Genomic DNA, 9072 nt, shown 5'->3' on the forward strand with positions numbered 1-9072 from the left:
TGGCGCCGACCAGATGGGCGTTCCCCTCCTGGACAGCGCCCGCATGGCGGCCACCTGGGAGACAGAGAAGCGGCATCTGGCTTGTATCCAGGTAATATGCGTGTACAATACAGTGACCTTGTCTTTAATTGCGTTGCCGCCGTGACCCGGCACTTACCCCGTGTGTGTCGTCACGTCCGGGACCCCCCGTCATCGGGCTCTACACCAGGGTCAGCCAAAGGGCGGGGTGGTGCTGCCAGTCTTCAGGTGTGCGCGCGGCCCTTGGAGTCACTCCACACTTTTATTGTAATACAAAAATGTTACCTTGATATCATGCAGTAGTCTATGATCTATAGATTTCCTTACACTAGATTATTTTGTGCCCTTCAGTGAAGGTTTTTTGCTTGGATTAAGGCAATAGATGCCTCCCTATACTACCACCGATGAACTGTTCCTGTTGCCATATCTTTTTAAATAAAACTGCAGCACACAAAGATATCTAAAAAAGAATGGGGAGAAGATCAAATCAAATTCAATGTATTGCCTAAAGACTAGAAAGAAAAAAAAATGGGAGCGGGACGGGAGTGGGAGTCATTTTACTGGGAGGGGAGAGGAATTCTTTTTTACTCTGGGACGGGACAAGATTTTTTTCTGTGGGAGTGGGACAGGACAGGAGTGCAAATCCACTCCCGTGTCGCCCTCTACTGTGGACTCGGGGACATTTGATGTCGTGCGCACGCGTGTCACCGTGACTCCTTACAGGCATGAATGCAAACGGCTGGCACTTTCAGATGTGCAGTTGTGTTCAAAATAATAGCAGGTTAACATCACTAACCAGATAAACAACTGTTTTTGGTCGAAATTATTTATCAACATGGCAAATAATTTACTAGTAGGTGTAGTAGAGTCATAGAAAACCAATAGAGCCAACAGTCATGACAAGCCTGCTGCTTATTCTGTGTAATTGAATCGAATAGATTGAAAGCTGCGAGTTCAAAATAATAGCAGTGTGGAGTTCAATTGGTGAAATCAAACAGTGTCAAACAGGCGGCCGAAGGCAGCACCCAGAGGGGAAGGACAGTTGCTGTTCCAGTTTACAGGGCCCAGTTGTTGCAACAGGCAAGTCTACGGAGCAGAGTCCCGAGTTGTCGGCACACGCGATTGGCTTAGCGATTTTGCGGGAGAACAACATTGGCTCAGTCAATTAGAAGGCCGCGGCCCCTGATAAATTTTCGCGAGAAAGCTCAGTCGGTGCTGAACTCTACAAGCGAGAGGTGTGAGCGCACGCTGCTGTCATTCATCTGTCGTTTGCAAGTAGTTTCCCAAAATTTTCAGCTACAAACCTGAACCAGGTAAGGAACTACTACCTACTACCTGCCTGTTTATCGGTCCCCCAGCAGCCAAAGTAGTGTATTAGCTAGCCGCAAGCGGTTATTTGCCAGCTGACGTGCGGAAGCGCAAACTGACCTGCCCCCCCCCCCATCAGACCAAACTGACCTGCGACTCATGTAGTTTTGTTGTGGAATGCAGATTGCTCTCGATCACTTTCACTTGAATAAGCAATATGTTGGATTGTAAAACGAAGATTATCAGTCAAAAGTTGGCTAGTTGTGGAATAATGGACTGCAAATCTTTGTTACATTTGTTTGTTTTCAAGAGAAGATGATTGAAGAAAATATTGAATAATTAATGTGATAAATATGTAATTTGGGGGAAAACCTTGTTTTATTGCGTAATAAATAGAATCTATAGATTAATCGACTAATCCAAAAAATAATCTGTAGATTAATCGTTAGGTGCAGCCCTAGCTTGTTTTTCCTTTCCTTCCTTTCTAGCAGTATGGACCATAGGCCAAAGTTTGTGTTGAAGGCGGGCTCTGCCAACATCAGGCTCCACGCCACGGCACGCTGCGGTGAGGAGCGGGCAGGCCAGAGTCAGCAGGCGCACGTGCGAGGCCCCGGCCGCAGTCCTGAGGGAGGCGGTGGGGGGGGGGTCCGATCGGCGGGCGGCGACCCGGCCCACAGAGGCCAGGTACTGAGCCAGATGAAACTTCACTGGCCGGTATAACGGCCAAAACTCCCCAGAGGAGTGGCTTGCCTCCCTCCCTCCCTCCCTCCTTAATTTGTTTGCAACAACAATGCTGCCCTTAGTTCTACTGCTGCTATTACTCCTTATGCAGCACTTTGTTGTTCTGCTGCTTTGGTAGTATTTGTACGAGTTTGCTGTGCAATTTTCCTGCACTTGTTGTTGTTTACATTGCCCTTGGAGTAATACTACTACTACTACTACTAGTACTTATGCAGCACTTGGTAGTATTTCAATTTGTGGCAACAATTGCACTTGTTCCTGCACTTTTTGTTGTTGTTGTTGTTGTTGTTGTTGTTGGTGAAGCAACATTGCCCTCGGTTGGAGTACACGAGTACACTACTCCTGGTATAATTTATGCAGCATCATTGAGTGCGCACTCTTCATTGTGAATTTAGGCCAAAATGTTGTCACAATATAATAATGAGCACTTTTTGTTTTGGTAGTATTTCAATTTGTGGCAACAATTGCACTTGTTCCTGCACTTTTTGTTGATGTTGAGGCAACATTGCCCACGGTTGGAGTACACTACTGCTGCCCTTTGTGTTGTTTATGATGGTGGGAGTTTGATGATTGATTTATTGTATTTTGTATTATATTGCAACATCATTGAGTGAATTGTGCTTTTATTTTCAAACTTACTGTTTTGAAAATAAATGATTGTAAACTATTGTAAGGACTTTGAGCTTTACTTTTTTAAACACACTGCTATTATTTTGAACACAACTGTACCTGTTGGCCGGCTGGCGGCGTGGAACGAGGACCGCGCGCGCGATGCGGCGAGTGACAGCCAGTCTGAGCAGCGGACTGAGCTGCGGCGGTGCTACTCTAGCCAGGGTGTGCACGCGTTGAACCAGATGGCCGTGGAGTTTTCCGGGCACACTCTGGTGAAGGCTACACGCGTCGGCTGGAGTACACAGGTAGCAGGTAGAGTATTTTCAACCTTTGCAGGAAAGCCTGGTGGTTTGCGTCACAAAAGCTCATATGGTTTTCTCCTCCCTCAGGCGAATTCATCGGCATGCATTACTTGTACACCCAGACCGGCCGGGCCATGCAGGAATTCAACGATGACCCGGATGAGCCTGACAACCTCAAGGGAGCCGGGGGAGGAGGGCGACAACAAGCAGGAGGAGGAGGAGGAGCGGGCAGAGCTCCCGGACGAGGGGTTTGGGGAGTTCAACCGTGATCTGGACGACGACGGCTTTTGGGTCCCCTCCCAGCCGCTCATCCCTGCCAGCTGTGCTGCCGCCGCCGCCGCCGCCACCTCTGCTGCCGCCCGGGGGGACAGCGTGGATCCTGACGGGGTTCCCGGGTACCATCACGTCGTCCGGCTGGCCAACGCTCTGATGGAGCAGGGCTACATAACCCAGGGCAAGGTGTAGGAGCTTGTGGGTTTGTGTCAGAATCTCCCCAAGGGGACAGGGGCCCAGTGGTGTACCCCCCACGTCACAGGAGCGAGCTGGTGAAGGGGAGATTTAAGAGGTCCAAAGCTCCCTGCGCAAAATACTTTGAAAAGAAAAGTTTGCAAAGCTCATTTACACAAATCCATGTATTTTGTGGAATTATAGAAGCCAATATTCTTTTCCCTTACCCTGTATGCGCAGACTGGCCACTTGCTCATGGACTTTTAACAATGGATGAACAGCTGGAGGACGACTTTGGAGAGATGGAGGAGCTAGTGGATGACAATTTGGGGAACACTGAGTTTTGAGGCCTCCTCACAGCCGACATCTTTCCCGCTGACCCCTGCAACCTCAGCTGCTAATTAGGAGGAGAACTGGACAGTCAGCGCTGTGACACTTGGAGGCGCAGTCATTTCATTGGGCACTCGGTTGCTTCAATTGCAATCTGTCTTTAACATGAACTATCAAGTAATTTGTGACCGACTGTCACTTCTGTGTTACAGTTACTTTGATAAAGTTACTGTTTGAGTGTTCCCACTGAACATAAGGCTGGTTTCTGGAGTTATTCATTTGACTGTTTTCATTAATCTTTGGTTTACAGTTACACAGTTACACTAAATGGGCTAATTCAATGCACCAAATTGCACACAAAAAAGGACTGCAGGCATGCAGAAAAGTTTGAACTAATGGAGACAAGCACATCAGCCTGACGTAGCAATGGCAGCTGCAGGTTAACTGGGGTCAAAATGGAATCAACTGCACATGTAAACATTGACGTTACTGGCATAAAACTGAAGTTCTCTCTGTTCATTAGGACTTCAAAAACGCACTCACACCAACAATATTCTACATGCTCACAACGTCTATTGCAGCAGGCAACCGGTGGTTCTACTGTTAATTTCCCCATTGTAGCCACTGTCATTCATTAACTTGCATCATTGATTTTTTGGCGTAGGTTTTACGTCGGATGCCCTTCCTGACACGACCCTCTGCATTTATCCGGGCTTGGGACCGGCACAAGGAAGGCACAAGGATCAGCCGTGAGCCCCTTCTTGTTTGCTAGATTGACAGATGAAGTCAGACAGGAATCTCCATGGACCATGATGTTTGCAGATAACAGTGTGATCTGTAGTGAGAGCAGGGAGCAGGTAGAGGAAAATCTGGAGAGGTGGAGGTATGCAGTGGAAAGAAGAGGGATGAAGACAGAGTACATGTGTGTGAATGAGAGGGACACGAGTGGAACAGTGAGGTTACAGGGAGAAAAGATAAAGAAGGTGGAGGATTTGAAGTACTTAGGGTCAACAGTCCAGAGCAACGGAGAGTGCGTAAAAGAGGTGAAGAAACGTGTGCAAGCAGGTTGGAACGGGTGGAGAAAAGTGTCAGGAGTGATGTGTGACAAAAGAGTCTCAGCAAGAACGAAACGAAAGGTGTACAAGACAGTGGTGAGACCAGCGATGCTGCATGGTTTGGAGACAGTGGCACTGAGGAAGGCACAGGAGGCAGAGTTAGAGGTAGCAGAAATGAAAATGTTGAGGTTCTCTTTGGGAGTGACAAGGATGGATAGGATCAGGAATGAGTACATAAGCTAAAGTCAGAGAGGCCAGACTGAGATGGTTTTGGACATGTACAGAGGAGGGATAGTGAATTTATTGGGAAAAGGATGCTAAGGTGGGAACAGCCAGGCAGGAGGCCTAGAGGAAGACCAAAGAGGAGATATATGGATGTAGTGAAGGAGGATATGAGGTGTAAGAGAAGAGGATGCAGAGGATAGGGATGGATGGAGACGGATGACTTGCTGTGGCGACCCCTGAAGGGAGCAGCCGAAAGGAAAAGAAGAAGAAGAAGAAGAAGCAGAAGAACCACTGTCATTCATTTTATTCTTCAATGTATAATCACCAATCCTACTAGTACTTGTTCACTGCATTCTTCTTCAACAACACACACCAAGTTTGGGATGAACACAACTTCAGTCGCATTTTAATTGTTCTGTCTTTTCTTTGTTTTGGTTCACCACACTCTGATAAGATCGATCGCTACTACGCTAGCCGTATACTGTTACCCCTAATATAAGGACTACAATTCATCACATGTATTACTTCTGTTGCTAGTAGCATTATCTTTTTCTACATTAAAAGCTTGAAGCTTATATACATGTGCATCAGTATTAAACATAATACTACTGTGTATTATGTGTCAGCATTTCATAGACGATAACTGATCTAAACTTAAGGATGGTGTGCAAACTGCGTCCAAACTGCTCTGCTATCATGAAGTTTGAGTCACTTTCTGGCAAAAAAAAATCAAGGTTTGCTCCGCAGTTCAATCAACTGGTTACACATACAAGAAAATAAGAGACAAATTCTCTTGAGGATTATTGTGACAAATGCAATAAAAATGAAGGAATGTGCCACCACTAAAACATCATTAGCAAAGCTAAAAAAGAAAAGCTAAAAAGCTTCTAGTCACTGCATTGCTACGTAAAACAACAATATTGAGCTAATCAAGGGAAGTATAATGGTACTGAAGGAGCACAACTACAATCTACAAAATAACCACAAGAAAACAAAACAAAAAAGATTTGGCTGAAGATCAATGTGCGTGGCACGGGGGTCCCCCTGAATGTCGCGCCGAATGTGCATTGCACTTACCCAATATACGCAGCTTTGGCATTGTGAGAATTGTGTGAACAGCACGCTGTGTGTTTAGTGTGGACTTTCTGATTCGAGTAGGTCACTCCATTGTAATGCCGCGCGATCACCGCTAGATGGCAGTCTAAGACCGATTTGCACAATGTGAGGGGAATCAACTACACTTCCTTTCCCTTTAAACTCAGCATAGAGTTAGAGGTTAAAGCAAACATCGCGTGATCCTTTAAATAATGTAGTAATGTAGAAATCCATACGATTGTGTCTCCTGCCCACGAAGCCGTCCAACCGTCGGAGCTGAGGTCACGCATGCTTATCATAGATTTCCCACAATGCCCACACAGCACGCGCGACGTCAGAGTGGACCTAGATTCCTAACATGTAGGTATTTATAATGCCTACACGTTAGGAATCATGTTACTAAGACTTGTGTGGCTGTTTTGGCGGCCAAAATCATGTAGAGAAAATCACTGTTTTGAGTTCGTCAGTTTGGATAGCGTCATTATCGTTTAGTACGCTGTACAGTCTGTTTCACATCACATCACTTTGGATGGCATCATCATCGTTTACTGTAGATCTGTTTAACGTCACTGTTGAGACATATTATGTCCACATGATACACTCTATGGTGGTAAATCAGTGCCATGTGTTTTGTATAGTTTGCAGGTTGTTTTTAAACCGTCTTCCCGAGCCCTGGCAGGCTCCAGACGTCCCAACCAGCACTGTGGCTGCATAGTTGTCGGTCCCGGTTCATAAGGGGAGAGTTCGGGTGGTGTAATTGTGTTTCTTCGGAAGCACATATACTAAAATTGGAACGATACAGAGAAGATTAGCATGGCCCCTGCGCAAGGATGACACGCAAATTCGTGAAGCGTTCCACATTTTAACAGTTTTAGCTCGAAAGAAAGAATCATTCATTCAGCCTTTGTTTACTTCCGGTTTGTTTCCATGTGAAACAGCGCCACCCCCGCTTGCATTACCGCCAGCTGCAGGCCGCGAGCAGTACTGCAGCTTCTCACATTCATACACATTACATACACAAACCATCATAAGTGAACCAGTTGAGGATTGGGAGACAATTGCGCCCCAAATCTGACATATTTTCTCCAAAACAGACGTTGGCAAACAAACACAGGACTCATTTACATCCGGTTAGGTTCAGCGGTCAAACGGCGCAACGCCCGCGAACCCTCTCACAATTCAGGCCGCGAGCAGTACTGCAGCATTCCATGTTTACAAAAATTTCACGTGACCAACGGCGTACGAGCGGCAGCAGATACAAATAGAACGTCCCAGACTCACCTTTTGCAGACTGTGCGACACCGATATTGGAATATATGCAAATTCCGCCATGGTGGTCCGAATGTCAGTGTTATCCAAAATGTCACTGGCATTGGACTGGTCGTGGACTGGACACCAGTACACGAGCTCCCAAACTGTCATGGCGCCCTCGCCTTCCTTTGCGCATAATGTTGTTCTCGTCGACAATTTTACTCTCAGCTACCAAATGACGGTGTTATTTCGCCTACACTCGAAACTTCCCTTACTTAAAGCTCAAAGTAAAGATAAAGACACCACGTAAAGATACCATAAGCATCCTAAAATAAATGCACGCCACCCTCCTCTGAGCTTAATTGACCCACCACCTTGTCCTCTACACACAAAAAGAACCCGAAATGAGGCCGTTGACCTAATGAAGCAAACCCAATCTGTGACGAAACTTCTGGAGAAAGTTTAACTGTCAATTAATCAAATGAAAGAGTCCAAATCAATGTTACAGTAGAGGTTTCTCACCAGTAGCGCAGGTGACGGCAGCCAAGTTGTTCGCGCCCCTCCTCTTCTTCACACTTCCAGCCAGGAGCCCGGCAGTGAGCGCCCCGCCCCTCCCCCACACAGAGGACGCGTCTGTAGTTGAAGAGTCAAACTTCCCTCATCTCCTCCTCCTCCTAAGGTGTAATCCTGCACACCATTTAAATGAACACAACTAATAAGAGCATCAAGTGTCACTGCATAAGATAAGTAATGGGCAATAAATAACAGTAATAGATAGTTTGTTGCGAATGGCGCTGTATAAATAAAGTTGAATTTTGAATCGAGTAAATCATTACAGAGTTTTAAAACGTGTATCCAGGAATGATCGCTTAAAAGGACTTTGCTATAGAGAACATGACTTGTGTAAAAAGAAAAAGGTTCCAAAATCAATCATCAATACAATCCTCCGCAGAGTGGATTGAGGTGTAGATTCAGTGTTTGTCATCCTGTTTGCACTGCTTCTGTGGTCTGTTCCAGCAGAGGTTGCAGAAAAACCAGATGAGCTGATGACGAAAGACAAAGTATGTTTACTGCATTTACTGTCTGATGGATTAAATCTACCCCCAATGATAAAGAATTGTGCGGTTTATCAGTGCTTGCCGTTGATCATCGAGTCTGACTGCAGTTTGCAGCTTTCTGATTCTATCTTCATATGACCTTGATGTCTATTATGCTGGCTTGTTACCATTCATTCTTCTATATTCTACAGCACTGCATTTACAAGTTACTTTGGTAATTCGTATTTTACTTTCAGCATCATATACCTCATCTGGGTAACACAAGTCTTAATATAGTGCTTTCATCTTTTATGCTTCTCCATATTCTGTCGCAAGTTGTGCTGTGGGACACTTGCAGCTTTGTGTCTCTCTTCTCCTGTGCTTCTCTGGTAGAGGAGCAGAGCAGACTGGATGATCCCCTCCACGCTGTACCTCTCCACCATCCAGAAGCTTTGTGTCATCTTGCAACCAGCATCTCTACTGGTCATGCAGCCTCTGCCCAGTTTGTCCTGGCTCGCTTCAATCTTTGTCCTGGCTCGCTTCAATCTACCTAAAACATGTTTACAGTAGCTCATAGGTGAGCATGTGAAAAGCCAGTATTAGTAACTGCTTCACAAAGGAGGAAAAGGCAATAAAGTGCCACACTGTGCT

At 45.9% G+C, this 9072-nt stretch overlaps 1 long non-coding RNA gene and 1 other non-coding gene across 3 annotated transcripts; one reads left to right on the forward strand and one right to left on the reverse strand.

Annotated features, from left to right (window-relative positions):
* Window positions 1–162: 162 nt before the first annotated feature.
* Window positions 163–7985, reverse strand: LOC142999078 (uncharacterized). Of its 2 annotated transcripts, none has more exons than XR_012963254.1 (3): window positions 3656–4373; window positions 2797–3570; window positions 163–277 (listed from the first exon to the last, which is right to left on the reverse strand). It is a non-coding gene; the product is annotated as an uncharacterized LOC142999078 (long non-coding RNA). The 2 variants fall into 2 exon arrangements; XR_012963255.1 differs by lacking the exon at window positions 163–277 and adding an exon at window positions 7907–7985 and having other exon boundaries at window positions 2098–3570; window positions 3656–3825.
* On the forward strand, window positions 6893–6998 carry LOC142999179 (U6 spliceosomal RNA). The gene has a single exon (XR_012963293.1). It is a non-coding gene; the product is annotated as a U6 spliceosomal RNA (small nuclear RNA).
* Window positions 7986–9072: the final 1087 nt, after the last annotated feature.

The sequence above is a fragment of the Genypterus blacodes genome, unplaced genomic scaffold (assembly GCF_046128005.1).
Source record: "Genypterus blacodes isolate CSIRO-AG114 ecotype Tasmania unplaced genomic scaffold, CSIRO-AGI_Gbla_v1 ptg000040l_1, whole genome shotgun sequence".
NCBI lineage: Eukaryota > Metazoa > Chordata > Actinopteri > Ophidiiformes > Ophidiidae > Genypterus > Genypterus blacodes.